Raw genomic sequence first — 20,558 nt, forward strand, 5'->3', positions numbered from 1 at the left:
AATATACATTTTTTTCAGCACCACACCACACCTATTCCAAAATTGACCACATACTTGGAAGTAAAGCTCTCCTCAGTAAATGTAAAAGAACAGAAATTATAACAAACTATCTCTCAGATCACAGTGCAATCAAGCTAGAACTCAGGATTAAGAATCTCACTCAAAACCGCTCAACTACATGGAAACTGAACAACCTGCTCCTGAATGACTACTGGGTACATAATGAAATGAAGGCAGAAATAAAGATGTTCTTTGAAACCAACGAGAACCAAGACACAACATACCAGAATCTCTGGGATGCATTCAAAGCAGTGTGTGGAGGGAAATTTCTAGCACTAAATGCCCATAAGAGAAAGCAGGAAAGATCCAAAATTGACACCCTAACATCACAATTAAAAGAACTAGAAAAGCAAGAGCAAACACATTCAAAAGCTAGCAGAAGGCAAGAAATAACTAAAATCAGAGCAGAACTGAAGGAAATAGAGACACAAAAAACCCTTCAAAAAATTAATGAATCCAGGAGCTGGTTTTTTGAAAGGATCAACAAAATTGATAGACTGCTAGCAAGATTAACAAAGAAAAAAAGAGAGAAGAATCAAATAGATGCAATAAAAAAATGATAAAGGGGATATCACCACCGATCCCACAGAAATACAAACTACCATCAGAGAATACTACAAACACCTCTACGCAAATAAACTGGAAAATCTAGAAGAAATGGATAAATTCCTCAACACATACACCCTCCCAAGACTAAACCAGGAAGAAGGTGAATCTCTGAATAGACCAATAATAGGAGCTGAAATTGTGGCAATAATCAATAGCTTACCAACCAAAAAAAGTCCAGGACCAGATGGATTCACAGCCGAATTCTACCACAGGTACAAGGAGGAACTGGTACCATTCCTTCTGAAACTATTCCAATCAACAGAAAAAGAGGGAATCCTCCCTAACTCATTTTATGAGGCCAGCATCATCCTGATACCAAAGCCAGGCAGAGACACAACCAAAAAAGAGAATTTTAGACCAACATCCTTGATGAACATTGATGCAAAAATCCTCAATAAAATACTGGCAAACAGAATCCAGCAGCACATCAAAAAGCTTATCCACCACGATCAAGTGGGCTTCATCCCTGGGATGCAAGGCTGGTTCAATATACGCAAATCAATAAATGTAATCCAGCATATAAACAGAACCAAAGACAAAAACCACATGATTATCTCAATAGATGCAGAAAAGGCCTTTGGCAAAATTCAACAACCCTTCATGCTAAAAACTCTCAATAAATTAGGTATTGATGGGACGTATCTCAAAATAATAAGAGCTGTCTATGACAAACCCACAGCCAATATCATACTGAATGGGCAAAAACTGGAAGCATTCCCTTTGAAAACTGGCACGAGACAGGGATGCCCTCTCTCACCACTTCTATTCAACATAGTGTTGGAAGTTCTAGCCAGGGCAATTAGGCAGGAGAAGGAAATAAAGGGTATTCAATTAGGAAAAGAGGAAGTCAAATTGTCCCTGTTTGCAGACGACATACTTGTATATCTAGAAAACCCCATCGTCTCAGCCCAAAATCTCCTTAAGCTGATAAGCAACTTCAGCAAAGTTTCAGGATACAAAATCAATGGACAAAAATCACAAGCATTCTTATACACAAATAACAGACAAACAGAGAGCCAAATCATGAGTGAACTCCCATTCACAATTGCTCCAAAGAGAATAAAATACCTAGGAATCCAACTTACAAGGGATGTGAAGGACCTCTTCAAGGAGAACTACAAACCACTGCTCAATGAAATAAAAGAGGATACAAACAAATGGAAGAACATTCCATGCTCATGGGTAGGAAGAATCAATATCATGAAAATGGCCATACTGCCCAAGGTAATTTACAGATTCAATGCCACCCCCATCAAGCTACCAATGACTTTCTTCACAGAATTGGAAAAAACTACTTTAAAGTTCATATGGAACCAAAAAAGAGCCCACATTGCCAAGTCAATCCTAAGCCAAAAGAACAAAGCTGGAGGCATCACGCTACCTGACTTCAAACTATACTACAAGGCTACAGTAACCAAAACAGCATGGTACTGGTACCAAAACAGAGATATAGATCAATGGAACAGAACAGAGCCATCAGAAATAATGCCACATATCTACAACTGTCTGATCTTTGATGAACCTGAGAAAAACAAGAAATGGGGAAACGATTCCCTATTTAATAAATGGTGCTGGGAAAACTGGCTAGCCATATGGAGAAAGCTGAAACTGGATCCCTTCCTTACACCTTATACAAAAATTAATTCAAGATGGATTAAAGACTTAAACGTTAGACCTAAAACCATAAAAACCCTAGAAGAAAACCTAGGCATTACCATTCAGGACACAGGCATGGGCAAGGACTTCATGTCTAAAACACCAAAAGCAATGGCAACAAAAGCCAGAATTGACAAATGGGATCTAATTAAACTCAAGAGCTTCTGCACAGCAAAAGAAACTACCATCAGAGTGAACAGGCAACCTACAAAATGGGAGAAAATTTTCGCAACCTACTCATCTGACAAAGGGCTAATATCCAGAATCTACAATGAACTCCAACAAATTTACAAGAAAAAAACAAACAACCCCATCAAAAAGTGGGTGAAGGACATGAACAGACACTTCTCAAAAGAAGACATTTATGCAGCCAAAAAACACATGAAAAAATGCTCACCATCACTGGCCATCAGAGAAATGCAAATCAAAACCACAATGAGATACCATCTCACACCAGTTAGAATGGCAATCATTAAAAAGTCAGGAAATGACAGGTGCTGGAGAGGATGTGGAGAAATAGGAACACTTTTACACTGTTGGTGGGACTGTAAACTAGTTCAACCCTTGTGGAAGTCAGTGTGGCGATTCCTCAGGGATCTAGAACTAGAAATTCCACTTGACCCAGCCATCCCATTACTGGGTATATACCCAAAGGACTACAAATCATGCTGTTATAAAGACACACGCACACGTATGTTTATTGCGGCATTATTCACAATAGCAAAGACTTGGAACCAACCCAAATGTCCAACAATGACAGACTGGATTAAGAAAATGTGGCACATATACACCATGGAATACTATGCAGCCATAAAAAATGATGATTTCATGTCCTTTGTAGGGACATGGATGAAATTGGAAATCATCATTCTCAGTAAACTATCGCAAGAACAAAAAACCAAACACCACATATTCTCACTCATAGATGGGAATTGAACAATGAGAACACATGGACACAGGAAGGGGAACATCACACTTCGGGGACTGTTGTGGGGTGGGGGGAGCGGGGAGGGATAGCACTGGGAGATATATCTAATGCTAGATGACGAGTTAGTGGGTGCAGCGCACCAGCATGGCACATGTATACATATGTAACTAACCTGCACATTGAGCACATGTACCATAAAACCTAAAGTATAATAATAATAAAAAAAAAGAAAAATCATGATATCCGATTTTTAAAAAGCAAAATTATTTGATTCTGCGACTCAAGCAACACCAACTAAGTAGTTCTCTTTAAGAATTCCCTCCATACTATGGCCTTTCCCCCAGCCCCCTGCTCTCTGAAACATGTGCTGTGTCAACTCAGGGTTAAATGGATTAAGGGTGGTGCAAGATGTGCTTTGTTAAACAGATGCTTGAAGGCAGCATGCTCTTTAAGAGTCATCACCACTCCCTAATCTCAAGTACTCAGGGGCACAAACACTGCAGAAGGCCGCAGGGTCCTCTGCCTAGGAAAACCAGAGACCTTTGTTCATGTGTTTATCTCCTGACCTTCTCTCCACTATTATCCTATGACCCTGCCATATCCCCCTCTCCGAGAAACACCCAAGAATGATCAATAAATACTTCAGAAATAAAAAAAAAAAAAAAAAAAAAAATTCCATGCAAAAAAAAAAAAAAAAAGAAAAAAAGAAAGTTCATATTTAAATAAAGTTCATATTTAAATTTGAAAAAAAAAAAAAAAAAAAGAATTCCCTCCATAGCAGCAGACATGATCTCAGGCATATCAGGCTCTACTGAAGGAGTATATCTAGGTTTCAATCTCCACTCACCATTTTAGACCTCCTTGCTCTGTTCCTGCATCTCAAATTCCATCCTTGTTGCCTCATACCTGATTGCCCAAACCCTTCAGATGTATGTTGCAGTTGGAGTGTACATTTGGCTTGAAATCTGCCTGAACTCTCTGCTCCCCTTGAATAACATCTTTCCAAAGCCTGTCCTGCCTCACCTCCACACCCACACATAACTCTGGAATCTGCTACTAAATTCCAACACCCTGATTCCCAACATATTCAGACATAGCCTCATTTAGCTTTGGTGTTCCCCAAACTGGAAACACAAATGAGCAATTGGACTCCAGAAATCTTTTTATTGCTACTTTTTACTATGGAAATTTTTTAAGTTAAAGAAAATATAGTGATAAACTTTAATAGGACCATCACCCAGTTTCAATTATTATTAGCTCATGACCTGTCTTATTTCTTCCACACCCTAATCCACTTCCCTACTGCCCTAAATGATTTTGAAGCAAGTCTTAGCTAGATATCACAGTGTTTTATCCGTAACTATTCTGGTATCTACCTTTAAAAGATAAATACTTTTTAAAAACACAACTAAAAACATTACGACACCTAAAAATACTCTGGGTACTCTTTAAGTTTCAGCAACTGATAATTTTCAGTCCAAAAGATATTGAGGTGATAAAGCTCCATGAAGCTAGCTCTTTACGACTGCTGTCCTCCTACACATACCCCACACATGAACACGCCTACCAGCTCTCTAAAGGATGGAAAGGCGCTTCTAATGAGATATTTTGTTGTCCCATGCAAGACATGGTGCCGACAATCAGCTTTGCTGTTATCTATACTCTCAGACAAAGACTGCCAGAGACACCTATAGTTGAACAAGTTGGGTTTTTCACCAACGGCAGTAAGGGAAAACACCTTGAAAACTCCATGAAAGTGTCATGGAGTATCTCAGAAAAAGGTTGTCAAAAAGAACCCGGTATAGAATTTGGGGTTTGGTGAGTAATTTTAGGAAGAGTCTAAGAAAACAGAGTTCTCTCCAGATTGGGTATTATCAGTAAGTGGAGGCAATCCTACTTTTGGGAATCTCAATAGGTCTTATCTGTGGGGAATACACAGACTAGGGAGTCATTAAAGCTGTCATTGGTAAAGAAGTCACTGTCACTCATTCAGCAAGAGAAGAAAATGTCTGCTATTTTGTGTTGCACAGTGACCTTATTTTTGTCTCACTTTATCATGGCCTAAGAGTGACCTTTTTAGATATAGATATTTTGTGAGATTGTTTATGTTCAAGAGGAAAATAACATGGCCTGGCTGTATGTGTCAGACCAACTTGTAATAGCATTGAGGTCTAGGTGTGAATGTTAAATCAGTCCTAAATGTCAGGGGGTACTCTTATCCTTTTTCATTGTTTTACCATTTTCCAGGGTGTGTGAGTTTACTGAATACTGCTACCTTCAGTCCTGGTTCCATACCACCTTCTCAACCTATTTTTCCTTTTGGATTATTTTTACTACTCATTATTTACAGTGTGTATGTTCTATTATATTATATTCAAGTGTTTATAAGCTTTTTAAAATCCTTTTCTAGAGAAGAAAAAAAATTCATGTTTGAATGAAGAAAAACAATGAGTATCTGAAAACGTAAGATGTTCTTGCTACGTATTTATTATTGCCCACTCTATAATCAAATGCATTTTGAGTAGATATCCAGCAACATTTTACTTGTAGGGGGCAGTAAGCTGGCCTGCTTTGCAATCTATTCATTCAGTTAACAAGGAAAATTTCTCAAACTACTCTCCTCTGCTGGAACCCTCAGTAAGAAGCACATTATACTCAGTATAAACTATACCACAAAATATAACACACACACACACACACACACACACACACACACACATGCCTTACCAGATTAAAAATTTAACAAAACAATATTTATTCTTACTAATTGTGATGTACTCCGGTATTTTCTATTTCATTCTATTTTTATTTCATTTTTAAAATTAAATACTGACCTTCTAAGTTGAGCTCATGACTCCCTACTGGATCTCAATCTGCATTTGAAAAAACTTACTGGGCACTAGGACATTACTTTTCACAAAACAAAATATTTGTGGATACTTCATTGAATTAATTTTGATGCTGCTGCTGTTTTTTAAAACCATGGTGGGTGTTTTGTAATAATCACTTAAAAAGCTTTCTTGGCTAAATGATGGCAAATTCTGTTGAATGATATAAAATGCAACAAATTATTTGGAGAGAGAAATCTTAGCCTTGCCTCTTATTACTGGCTTGGCCATCACCAAGCAGAGATGACCTATGTTGGGCATGTGTCTTCATTATGCACCAAGATTCTCATAACTGGATTTTAAACCAGATTCAGACTTTAATTATTAGCACAGAATAACTGAATTCCGATACTTGTCAAGAAGAATGACCTCTCTTCTCCTTTCTCAAAAGCTTAGCTGTCAGAAATGACTGTGAAAGGGACAGGGACAGTGGCTCACTCTTGTAATCCTAGCACATTGGGAGGCAGAGGTGGGTGGATGGCTTGAGCCCAGGAGTTCAAGAGCAGCCTGGCCAACATGGAGAAACCTGATCTCTACCAAAAATACAAAAGTTAGCCGGGCGTGGTGGTGTGCACCTGTAATTCCAGGTACTCAGGAGGCTGAGACAGGAGAATCGCTTGAACCTGGGAGATAGAGGTTGCACTGAGCCAAGATCATGCCACTGCACTCCAGCCTGGGTGACAGAGGGAGACTTTGCCTCAAAAAAAAAAAAAAAAAAAGAAAGAAAGAAAAGAAAAAAGACATGACCGTGAAAGGATGATATTTGGAATATATATTAAACCTAAGTCTTTCTTTGCTGACTCCCCATTTCTACCCTTATTACTGTCAACATTATTCTTTATTACTTTCTAATTCTTTCATTTGTCGGAAAGAAGAAAGGATACAAATTTACCCTGACAGAGTAAATGATATTCTGAATCAAGTTTTTAAACTCACCATCAAAAGTAGACTTAAACTTGGCATTGAATATCAAGAGCAGAAGAGACCAAGAAGTTTATTTATCAATAACAGGTTAGAGATCAAACAAGAACGCAGTAGCAGGACCAAGTTGGATACTTCAGGATGGACAGCCCGGTGTGTGGGCAGGTGGGATTGTGGTAGGTTGGTAATGTAAATTAACAAAGGAAGGGGGGTGTTGGTAATTGAGATTAACAAAGGAAGGGGCATTACTACTCTGGAGGCTAGGGGAGCCATGCCAGGTGTATTAGTCCATTTTCACACTGCTATAAAGACATTCCCGAGGCTGGGTAACTTATAAAGGAAAGAAGTTTAATTGACTCACAGGTCCACATGACTGGGGAAGCCTCAGAAAACTTACAATGATGGCGGAAGGCAAAGGAGAAGCAAGTACCTTCTTCACAAGGCAGCAGGAAAGAGAGAAGAGAAAATGAAGGGGGAAGATCCCCTTATAAAACTGTCAGATCTCGTGAGAACTTAATCACTGTCATGAGAATAACACGGGGGAAACTACCCCCATGATCCAATCACTTCCTTTCCTCGACACGTGGGGATTACAATTCGAGATGAGATTTGGATGGAGACACAAAGCCAAACCATATCACTGCGGAAACCTGACTAGACAGGACAACTCGGTGAGAGTGGAGTAGCATCAGGGTACTGCCCATCCCTGCCAGGGTGAGCACAGTGACAGACTGTGGACCCAATACCCTGGACTGCCCATTGCCAGATCACCTGAGGAGAGCAATTCAATTTTAACTAATCATTTTTGCAAGCTTATTTGTTTTAGCTGCTGAAAAAATAGCACGAGTCTTTTTAAAAGGAATAAAATTCTGACACATGCTATAACATGGATAAACCTTGAAACGTTATGATAAGTGAAATAAATCCGCTGCAAAAGGACAAATATTGTATGCTTCTATTTAATGAGGTACCTAGAATAGTCAAATTCACAGACAGAGAAAGTAAAATAGTGGTTACTAGGGACTGGGAGGAGGCTAGAATGGGGAGCTGGTGTTTAATGTATATAGAATTTCAGCTTGGAAAGATGAAAAAGTTTTAGATATGAGTACTGATGATAGTTGCACAAGGGTGCCACTTAATGCCACTGAATTGTATACTTTAAAATGATTATAATGGTAAATTTTATGTAATAGATATTTTGCTACTATTTTTTAAAAGAGTATGGGTCCAGGCTGGGTGCGGTGGCTCATGCCTGTAATCCCAGCAATTTGGAAGGCCGAGGCAGGTGGATTACCTGAGGTCAGGAGTTTGAGACCAGCCTGGCCAACATGGGGAAACCCCATTTCTACTAAAAGTACAAAAATTGACATATAATATCAATATGTCTGATGTTGATACAATATCAGACATACGAGTAAATTAAATACAAAGTAGGAAGTAATAAGTGCCAGAAAAAAGAAAAATATATGCTGTTCGAGTTTAGAATCAAGAACCTGAACTGTGTGTGTGTGTGTGTGTGTGTGTGTGTGTGTGTGTACAAATGGAGAATTAATCTGAGAAAGTTCCAAGTAATTACATTTTAAATATATATACTGAATGTTTACATTATATATAAAGCATATATCTGTTGTGCATTTTGTACTTTTTGCTTACAAAATTATATCATGACCTAAATAAATGAAATATTCTTCTCTTAGTCTGCATTCTTGTTGAGATCCAAGTCAACATAGTTGCTTAAAAACAGTTTTCAAACTTTTGATGACAGTAAAATTATGACATATGAGTCAGGAAAGATTAAGGAATACAGTATAAAGTGACCCTGTGCAACACTGGCGTGGATGTGGGAAGGGCTGGAGTTCAAGACCCACATTTGCGTAGCCTTGGGCACTATCTCACCAGGCCCCCATTATCTTATCTACAATATAACTAGTTTGGGCTAGATAACTTTCTAGCTCTGTCAGTCTCTGATTCTAGGGAGTAAAATAGTCTTAGCTGTGTTATGAATCCATCTGTCTCCTTCACCGTAGCCATCACCAGCTTCCTTGGCCAATTGTTGCTGTGTCTCCGCACCCTCCCACACTAGTGTCGCAAATCCCCAGACATATCATTTCATCTGCTTTTCCTTACTGGAAGAAATGAAGAAAGAAAAAGTGTTTTAACTTGGTGCACCACAATGTCACATTTGCTCCTATATAGAAATGTAAGGAGAAAGAGTTTTCATTTAATGGTGTAATTGCAAATGGACAACAGTTTTAGAAAACAGGAGTAATTTTAAGAGGCATGATAACCACCTTCATAGTAAAGAAACAGTAAAAAGTAAAAACATGATTTTTCTCAGAGTGGTCTTCACATCTAAAAATAGTTCTCTGTGGCCATTTGGCAGCTCAAAGTGAAGAAATTCTTACGAATGAGCTGGGGAATCAAAGAGAGAGTGTGTGAGCTACAGGCAGAAAGGAAGTTCCATTCTAGCAGCAGTTGGCCACAATCTGCTTTTCTGCTTGGGCCTCAGCTTTTGGACAGCTGTGTGCCTGAGACTGCAAGGTCATTTCTGGCCTTGCCAATGTTGCTTTCAGCTCTTGAGCTTTGGGCTGGTTTGTTACACAACAATCACTAACCAACACGGGAGAAGGTGCAAAATCTCCAATCCTGATATTAGACAATATTCTGTCAACAAAATGACCACTTATTATTAGTAATAATGTAATAATTAAATCCCTTATATGTATTTCTTCAGGTCAATTTTACCTGAGTGGGTGGTGAAGAAGGAGGCTGAGTGAGCAGGAGACTTGGCCATATATGGTTAGAGCTGGTAGTTGGGGTTACGTGGCTGCCAAGCTTTCTGGTATGGACATTTTGTTTTTCCCTGCATGGCAAGGGCTAGAGTCCTAGCCCAGAAGTCAGAGGATGTTTACTCTAATTCTCTCTCTGCCACTTGCTGGTTGTGTGAACTTTGGCTACTCTCTAGACCTCTCTGGCCTCAGTTTCCTCATTCATAAAAAATACTGGCTATAATAATCCCTACCTGGCTGGCCTGCCCACTTCACTGGCAGGACAGAGTAAGATGATGGTATGAACACACAGTGAATACTGAAAGGTAGTCATATGCATACACATTCATGAGATGACGTGAGGATGTGATGTAGGATCTCAACTGAATACACTATAGTTTTGCCTGGACTATTCAAAATATTTGATAAAATTTTCTGTTAAAAAAAAGTCAGTGTTTAGTATATGATGCCAAATACCTGGACTTCATTTTACAAAATAAATAAAGTTTTGTGTATGATAGTGTATGTAATCAATGCTATAAACTGATTAATAATTGGCTAACCCTGGATAACCAATTACTCTGCTTCATCGGTGAAGGGACTGAGACTCTGAGAGATTAAGTAACTTCTCAAGGGACACAGTTACTAAGCAGTAGAACCGTAACTTATACCCAGGGACCCTTTCCATTATATCCCAGCAAGATTTCTCAAAAAGATTGAAGGCAAATTGGCCTCAAAGGCACATGTACATCACTGACTCTGAGAAGGCAGCTTTATGTGGGATGATGCCCAGGCATCTTCACAAGAACAAAGCAGAAAACAAATCCCTTCAGCCAGGGAGCTTTGGAGATCTTTTTGTTTCTCTTCTTTGCCTGCACCAAAGCTGGTGAATAAACCATGGGGCTGGCAGGCAGCACTTGAAGGCACCATTGACTTCACAGTGAATGAATACTAGAGGAGTCTTGGGTCTGGCAGAGGAAGACCCCACGGATGGTGGTGGATGAGATTGTGCTAATTTGGGGCCTCCCAGCCAGCACATGCACATAGCAGAGGAAGATGGCCGAAGCTTCTTGTGCATCACATCCCTGTCTGAAACATAATTGTCCAGACTGTCAGAAAGCGTTCTGTATGATGGTATTTTTCAGGTGTTTATATTTTTGTGATGGTAGTGGAGAGAAATATTATGCTTGAACCAAATAGAATCACTTCTCTCCTTCTTAGTCCTCTCTTCAAGCCCTTCCTCCCCCAACTCACCCCACCTTGCCAGCTGCATTTGTGAACTTGAGTAGCTCTCAATTCAACTGTCAACAAGTGATGATATTTTAAGTGTTAAATTGAATTTTAAAATGCATTCAAAATTATTAATACATAAGAATCACAACAGCATGTACAATTTAGCCTCAGCAGCTTAGGTAATTAGATAGATGGTTAATCCAAAAGGAACCAAAACTAAAGGTTCAAGAAGTAGATAAATGATCCTGTCTTGTATTTTTTCTTTTTTTATAAAAATGAATTTTTAATTTCACGAGTATTAAAAAGAAAACCCAAAACCTGTCACATTTCCCTCCCACTCATACAAACAGCTCTCAAAAGAGATTCTTCAAATTTTACATTTTTTCCATTCTGGCTCATTCTTTGCTTCCTCATCATCAGATTCAACTTGGCCAAACATGATTCTGGGCTGAGTCTTGGAACATGTTGGAGAAACCCAATATGGGTTTTCTTTTGCTGCTTTGGCATGATGCAAAATGGCTTCCCAAGGATTACTGTCATCAGTCTTGTCCAAAGCAATGTTCTTCACAATATAGGAAGAAAGAGTGCCCTTGTGGGTCCCACCACAACCTGAGTCTGCTACAGGAGGTTCAGGCTTATGCGACTTCAGGGGATCCAGTCTGTCCTTCTCCAGCTGTTTCCTTGTACTCCGTTGGCGGGGCTCACAGAACATAGGCAAGACATGAGGGGCGATGACGTAGTCCTGGGTTAGTGTCTCAGCTTGTTTTGCCTTCCACTGGTTCTTTGTTTGTTTGTTAGAAAAGCCAGCATAAAGCACTTTTATTGCAATAACAAAACTTGAAACTCATATATGGCGCTGGCGGTGGGGGGAGCGAGGCAGCAATGATTTCTCTCACCAAATCACTACACAGGACAGCAAAGGGGGTGAGAAGGGCCTGAGGGAGGAAAAGCTAGGAAACTGAGATCAGCAGTGGGAGCCAAGCATCAAAAAACAGGAGATGCTGAAGCTGCGATGACCAGCATTATTTTCTTAAGAGAACATTCAGGGATTTGTCATGATGCCTGGGCTTTCATTGGGTGTTAAGTCACAAACAGCACCTACAATTTAAACTGTCAATTAAAGTTTTTAAAATTTAGGAAGTGGTGGAGCTTGGAAAGTTATGAGATTACAAAATTCCTGAAAGTCCACTAGAAAAACCACAGGATGGAAAAATAAATAAATAAATAAATAAGCCAGGCCACAAAGAAGACTTCAGAGGTCCCCGCTGGCCTAGGGACAGATACCTGTAGTGTCCAGCATGGCAGTGAACATGATCTGCTTTCAAAGGCAGAGGGTTTAAGGGAACGGTGGGGTGACACTAGTGGAAGCAAAGGCTCTCCCCATCCCCACCTCATTTTGAGGTAGGGCTTTTAATTTAACCTAAGGACATCTCTCAACTTGGAGAATAATTGAGCCCTCAACAGCGCCTCAAATCTGCTATGGCTTTGCAGCGCAGCAGCAAGAATGTTTAATGTATAATAGATTAAAATTTCATCCAAAAAAATTAAAATAAAATATTCTTGCAACCCCCACCCCCACCCCACACCAATTCCTATTCTAAAGTTAACCTATCACTTATGCTGTTAATACTTGACCATATACTTATTGGAAACCTAGATCCAAAAGACTGAAACTGAATCTTCACCCCAAAATGAAAACAAAAGGAATAACTTGAGGTTTATGGCATACAGTCTAGGTAAACACACATACGAGGAGAAAGAGGAAGAGGAGATGGAGGTGTTGGAAGCAAAGCTGAGTGACAGAACACATTCAGTCAGGGCAGATGTCTATACAGAGTGGAGTGGAACATCAGGAAAAGCTCCATTTGGATTCATGTGCAAGCGTCTGGAGGCACCAGATCCCTCCTTGGCAGATCCAAGAACAGGGATCTGGATCTTGGATCATTCTAAAACTGGAATGACAGGAGGAGGCCATTCCTGTCATTCCAGTTTTAGAAGCTCCACATCGAAGACGAGAGTGGTGTGTGGTGGGATGATGCCCGGGTGCCCAGTGGCACCGTAGGCATAATCTGGAGATATAGTCAGTTTGGCTGTCTGACCCGCACTCATCTGGACAACCCCTTCTTCCCAGCCTGGGATCACCTCCTGCTTGCCTAACATAAGCTTAAAGGGCTTTTTCTGTCCCGGAACGAATCAAATTTCTTTCCATCTTCAAGCATCCCAGTGTAGTGCATCACGCAGGTCTGGCCGCGCTTCAGGAGGGTGTGCGCGTCTCCTGGGGAGATGGTTTCCACCTGCACTCCCATGGCGGCTGCGGACGCTGGGCGGGCAGGCAGCGCGACGGGCGGCGTGGACTCACAGCCACCTGGCGGCGGTTCCATGGCTCTGCCTAATCCCCTTTCGCCGGGTTTTAACCACATATAATTTTGCTCTCCTCTGACTCTTGTTGGGGTTGTAATAGACTTTAGGCAATCATTTCCAGTTCCAACCATGATCTGGTTCAGCCTTGGATGCCGCAGGCAGCGTCTGTGATGTCTGTTTCATACACCCTTTGGAAAGTTCTACGCTCAAGGCAAACAAGTTTGCCGCTGCCACATCCTCTTTGAACAGATGTACCTCTTTGAACAATGACTATGAGCTTATCATCTGGACTGAAACAGCAGTCAGTCGTTGGGAACATGGTGGGAAGACCCGAGGCTGAAAAAAGTGGCTTATTAAATTGTCGGATGTCCCATAATTTTAACGAATCATCACCTCCACGAGAGGCAAGGACATTACCATCATAGGAAAAAGTCACGCCAATAAGTGTCTGTGCCCAAGTAATCAGGCTGTTTATAGTTGAACTTAGGATGAACCGTCAGATATCGGTCCCAGATCTGCATGCCTCCATTCTGGCTGGCAGCTGCTATGAGATTTCCATCTCTACTATATGTGCACGTGGTGGGAATGACTTTTTTTTGCCCTGCATCGTCCGTGGTTTAAACACACTTTTTTGTTTCTTTGGATTTTCAATTTCCCACGTCCTCACAGTACTGTAATCCAGGACAGTATAAACATTCTTGCCCCTGCTGGTTCCACAGTACTCCTCTCCTGGGTACACTTCCGTATTTCTTGCTGAATTTAAAATGCCAATAGAAGCGATTTCTTCACCTCCATCAGGGTTACACTTCAGGAAAAGGAAGCAGGGGTTTTCATGTTGGTTGTTCGGGCCTCTCTTCAAAATCACCAGATCCTGGCCTGGAGCAGGCGGCGCCAGCAGCTCCTCACTTTCGAAGTCGCGGGCTCTGAGACTGCCCGAGTGAGAAGGAGGCTGTGGGTCAGGGCCCCGCCCTGCGGCATCCCAGGAAGAGGACAGCTTGGGGCCGGAGTGAGGCCCCGTCCTGGGTCCGCGTCTCCATTCCACCGCCTACAGCCAGGCCAGCCCAGCCCCGGAACTTCTCTTCCAGTGCTTGAGGGTCCGCCCGTGCAGTGTGGAAGTGGGCAGGCAGGGCGACTTTCAGCTCGCTCCCCTGTCTTGTATATTCCATAGTCTGGTTTAACAGTTGTATGTGGGTGGCTGTCATTATCGTCATCATCGTCATCATCACTATTATCAGCACATATTTTATGGTGCCTTGATTAAGTGGAGGCACCGTGCTAGGTACAGTTAAGGACTTTACCTTTCTAGAAGATACTGTCACTGTTGTTAAGGAGTGTCCCATCTCCATTTCTGGCCCAGAGGTAAGATTAGAGGTTCTGGCGTGGTGATAAGTTTGAAAAACAGATACAGCCCTGAAAGTCCCGGGAAGAAGGGAGGAGGAGAGGGAACAAGCTTCAGAGTGCTGGCTTCCAAAGTCCTTCCTCAGATAGCCAGTGTGCTTCCAGCTGCTCAGTGGGAAGAGCCTCAGAAATAGTGGAACGCTGCAAGGAGGTCAAAGGAGAATGAAGCCTGAGACATGGCCACGGGGTTCGGTAACGGGTAATGGCACTGATGAACTTGCCATAGCGAGACCGGGACAGGAACCAGATGGCAAGAGGTTAACAAATCAGAGGGGGCTGGGAACTGGAGAGAGAGGCTTGGTCATGAGGAGAAAGAAGCAGGGTCAAGGGAAGATGTTTCCAAGACAGAATTCAAAAATGGAAAAATTTGATTATTTCTGGTTGTTTGATGGGTAAATGCGAGTTCATTATACAATTCTCTATACCTAGTGGGTATTTTTTAACTTCTTTAATAAACATTTAGGAAAGGCAAAGTGAGAACTGAGAATGTGTGAAGAGAATGAAGACATAGGTAAGAGAGGATACTAAATCTTTAAGGCAGAATAATGATAATTGGTGGTACAGTCTCAGGGAAGGTTTAGAGATGGAAACAAAAGCACCAGTGAGGGAATTAATCTGCTGACAGGGGAAAGATAATAAAAATGGATAAAGATAAGAATAAAATGTGGATGAAAGAGGAAAGTGTTCATATAAAAATATTATAAGGCTGAAAGAAAGATGGATGAAGGAACTTGGGCCTTCATTTCTGCAAGTGGGAGGAGAGGTTATAACTCTCAAAGGAGTTGGGGCGAGGGAGGAGGGAGGGTTTGAGGAATGTGGAAAAGGGTTGGAAAATAACAGTTGTGGAATGCAGTAGGGAATGAGTAAGAGGGGAAGATGACCGTTGAGAAGCAGGCCCATCTAAAGAAAGGCAGCCCAAACTTTTAACCGGTTCACCACCGGTTAAAAGTGAATCACCACCATAAAGCATGCAGAAAACAGCAAGCTAGAGTGACGTGGGGTCTCTTCCAACCCTAGAGTCTTCTGAAATCCCTAAGCTGGCAAGTGACTTGTCCCAAGAACAAAAGTTTGTTAGAGCAAGTAGCAACTGCTTGAAACACCCTACAATGAGCTGCTCCAGTGGGAAGTCTAAGGAAGGGCATCCATTTGCCCCAAAGTAAGCAGAGTAATAAATGTGTCCAGCCTCAATGTATGGCCCTCTGACTGCCGGAATCACCTGAAGCTTGTTAGAAATTCAAAATCTAAGGCCCTGTCCCAGACTTTCTAAATCAGAATCTGTATTTTAACAAGATTGCAGATGATTTACATGCACATTAAAATTTGAGAAGCCTTGGTCTGTAACTTTGCTAGAAGCTTTGATGTACATATGGGTAATCACAGAAAAGCTAATGTCAATTTAAAAATAAATTGGGCCTCTACATTGTGCCTCACACTGTGAAGACCACCAAAGACCTGGATTCATTTCTCTACCCTTTAGGTTTAATCACAGTAGTTATTGCAAGGAAGAATTATTTTTGCAATTGCAGTTCAATCTTGAAAACCTGTAAAAGGGAAAAGGTTTATCTAACTTCGACATTCTGTGAATTGGAGATGATTATTCAATTTTAAGGAAGGGAGTTTATCATTCAACCTTGCTTCTGGACTCTCCACCACTGTCAGTGGCAGGGGTAGCTCAGGTGCACTTAGAGCAGGCACACATCATACCAATTACTACACTGAGTTACTTCCTTTTAAAACTTAGTTTTAATATTTTTACCGCCTTAGAATTTGGTCTTATCCATAATATTTGCTCTCTTTTCTCAGTCCTTTGTCAACTAGAAATCCATAGTTAGAGTCAGTGAGAGCATCTTTGAGCAGTAGGACCACATGACCCTTCCAACTCGTTGGCATTGCTCTTTTCTTTCATAAGACACGCACTCAGTCTAAAGAGTGTGGGCTTGGGTTCAAGTGCTGACTTGCTTTCTAGCTGTGTGGTTTTGAGCAAACTCCTTATCCCCTGAGCCTCAACTTCCTTGCATATAGCAAAGAGGGAGGTTACTGGGTTACTATTACCCACCTCAGAGGGACATTGTGAGTTAATACTGAAAAGCATTAAAGTTATACCTAGCATGTAACAAGCTTACAATAAATATTACTACATAATATAATTTTATCAAAATTCTATTCTTGGCAATGAATAGTTTCAAAGGAGCCTATTCAGGGAAGCATTCCCTATCCTCACTGGAATCCCCCTGCTACCCTATATACTTTCATAGCTTTCTCCAGTCCATGGAACAAATCATAGTTTGTTATTATATGTTTTTGAGACAGTTTGATTAATGAAAGGCAACATGCATAGAGGTTAAGAGCACAGACTTTTTTTTTTTAACTAGATTGCTTGAGATCAAATCCTATCTCCTGCTAATAGTGATGAGATCTTGGGAAAGTTACTTAACCTCTCCGGGATGCAGTTTCCTTATGAGTAAAATTCAGATTAAAATAGAACCAACTTCATGCAATTGCTCTGTTTTCTGTTATTAGCATTATTAATATCTATCTTCCTTTTCTTATAAGCTGTGTCCATTTAACATGTCTCCAGTACCTGACACGTCAGTGCTCAAAAAATATGCTAAAAGAATAAATATACAAAAGCTAAAATTGACCCCCACAAAAGTTCACTGACATGAAATTTTAAGGCAGTTGCTTTTGATGTTATTTTCTTTCCAAATTGTGCTTGCTTTCTTGGTGTTGTTATCATTTCCCAATATGTTTGTAAATTTTTATAAGCAAAAATTATTTGGAAAAATAATTTTTAAAAACAAATGGAGAAATACTTGTGCAAAGGCACAGATGAAAAGAATAATACATAATTATATAGTCAGATTTATAGAAATTAAAAACAAATGCAGTGTTAAAATTTCTCTGCATTTTAAAGCCATAACATGAATTTTTAAACTTGGTTTATTTTTGAACCCATGTTTAATTTTAAAAAGAAGATGAGGAACCACAGTTAGTGATGTTTTACCTTACGGAGAGTGGGTGAGGGGTGAGTTCCCGTTGAAAGTTAACTTTTCACCTATAACCATGACGATATCAAAGAATCCTAAAACAAATCAATATTTGGGCAGGTCATCTGGGACAGATTTACCAGCCAGAGCTCACGCCTCTCTGAGAGATCACAGCTGTGCCCTTTTGTACTGAGACCTGCGTTAGAGGGGACTACATAGCACCCCTTTGAGTCATGACACAGGAACAGATTTGCATTTGCTCATTCTAATTTTGAAAACAACTGGAGATACTTTTAAGGTGTAGATGGTGCCTACTAGCTCCTCAAGTGCAAATCCTAACTTAGGCTGTGTCTACCCATACACAATTGTGGGAATTATCCAGATAATTTACCCTGTAGCTGAGAAAGGCCCTTGATTTAAACCTAAATGCATGCAGGCTGTCCTCTCTGTGTTGAGCAAACAATAGGTACCAGTCTTTGGTTTCTGAAGCAGGATGTTGTGGTGATTAAGAGGATGGTCTCTATAATCAGACTCCTTTGGTTTAAATCTGCCTTTATCTCTGTGGCGAATTAAAGCTGGCCAGAAATTCTCTGACATTTCTTTCACAAAGAGGTGAGGTCTATGTTCCCTCCCCTTGAATTTGAGATCATTCTGATTACACTGACCAATAAAATATGGCCAAAGTGACCCTGTCCCATTTTCTGGCCCAGGCCTTAAGACAATGGCAGCCTCTACTTATATCTCAGAGCCTTATGTTACCATGTAAAAGTCTAACTACAGTGTTGCAGAAACCACGTGGAGAGCCCTGAGACTAAAGGAAGAAAAAGAGGGGCCCAGCTTTATATGAGCCCAGAGTTATAGCTGTTCCCATCAAGGCACCTTGACATATAAGTGAAACCACCTTGGATTCTGCACACCAATGTGGCCACAACTGAACAACAGCAAATAACCTCAATCAATACTACTTGGAGCAGAAGAATCACCCGGTTTGTCTCTACCCATCTTCCTGACCCACAAAATCCTGAGATAAAGTGAAATGATTATTGTTGTAAATACACAGTTTTGAGTTGGTTTATTATACATCAAAAGATAACCAGTGGCCTGATGCGGTGGCTCACACCTGTATCCCAACAATTTGAGAGGCAGAGGCAGGAGGATTGCTTGAGCCCAGGAGTTTGAGACCAGCCTGGCCAAAATGGTGAAACCCCGTCTCTACTAGAAATACAAAAATTAGCCGGGCGTGGTGGCGTGTGCCTGTGTTCTCAGCTACTTGGGAGGCTGAGGCAGGAGAATTGCTTGAACCTGGGAAGCATAGGCTGCAGTGAGCTGAGATCATGCCACTGCACTCCAGCCTGGGCAACAGAGTGAGACTCTGTCTCAAAAAAAAAAAAATTAGCCTGGCATGGTGGCGTGTGCCTGTGGTCCCTCAGGAGAATAAGGCAGGAGGATCGCTTGAGCTCAGGAAGTCAAGGCTTTGGTGAGTTGCAATTGTGCCACTGCACTCCAGTCTGGGTGACAGACTGATACCCAGTTCCAAAAAAAAAGATAACCAGAACAGTGTTTACCACTTGTTTTTGTTTCCTCATCTCTAAAATAGGGACAATAATGTCATGTAATTGCTTGCTTCTATGGAGCTCGATGACAACTCTAGATAGTGAGATAGAGACATCTGAGAGGGAGGTCTGTTTCTTCTAGTTCTCCAGACCATGTGGCCCTTTAGCAGTTCAGCCTCTCCCAGGACCCTGGCGCTTTAGGGAACACTCATGTTGAAGTGGCCCAGGCAAGGAGGAGTCGGTCATGAAGCGTCAGAGCTCTTAGAGAATAGTGACTGTCTTCCCTTAGGCAAGATATTTCCCATTTCTTTGTTCGTGGAGGCCAAGTTGGCTCTCAACCCTGTACCCAGCTCACCACCTTGGCACCTCACAATCTCCCCAAATCGTGCTTCATCCTGTCTTCCATCTTTGCTCTTGTTATACTTCCTTGCCTCAAATCACCACTCACTTTCTCTCTGCCAACACAGATTCCATCACAAGCACTTGGGAAATGAGTAAGTTCCAAGTTTTGCAAAGGATGTTCTGGAAAATCCTGGTCCTGCCAGCTACAGGATACAAAAGATGGGTTCTGCAGGCATTGAAGCTTGGAAAACGCTGGGTACTGTATTTCTCAGCTCTCCAATAATTACACATGCACTTGCAAATTAAAGGCCCTAAAAAGTTCTGCCATTCAGAGTCCTATTTTGCTCTATGTGATTCAGATTTCCCAAACATATCTTGATGGTAAAACAGTTTTCTTATAAAACAAGACTTCTCAGAAAAAGTGACCACTGAGCTGAGTCCTAGAGGGGTGTAGCAGGAAAGCAGGAGAAGGGGGCAGAGCAGGAAGCAGGAAGACAGGAGGACTGATCTGGCTGGAAGACAAATCAGGGAGGACTAAGTTTAAGATCTGAGGGCCATGGAAGCCTTCTGAGTGCTTTTGGCAAAAATGTAATATCAGTTTAGCATTTATAGAGATCACTAGTTCTCACTTTATAAAGATCACTAACTCTCACTACCTGGTTTGATCTTTATTTTTTGATTGAAGACCTATAGTAAGCAAAACATGTTGCATTATTACCTAACATCTATGCACACATAACAAAAATTTCATAAAATAGCTCTTATTACATGCAATGCCCACTAATATTTTCTGTTATTTTTTCCTCCTTTGGGAAATCACTTTTAACAATCTATTTTCATCATCCAGGTAAGCA

General features: G+C 41.0%; 1 pseudogene; it reads right to left on the reverse strand.

Moving 5' to 3' along the window:
- Positions 1 to 13,037: 13,037 nt before the first annotated feature.
- On the reverse strand, positions 13,038 to 13,538 carry LOC112132603 (peptidyl-prolyl cis-trans isomerase FKBP1A-like; annotated as a pseudogene).
- Between the last annotated feature and the right edge of the window lie 7,020 nt (positions 13,539 to 20,558).

This window comes from Pongo abelii, chromosome 2 (genome assembly GCF_028885655.2).
Source record: "Pongo abelii isolate AG06213 chromosome 2, NHGRI_mPonAbe1-v2.0_pri, whole genome shotgun sequence".
Classification (NCBI taxonomy): domain Eukaryota; kingdom Metazoa; phylum Chordata; class Mammalia; order Primates; family Hominidae; genus Pongo; species Pongo abelii.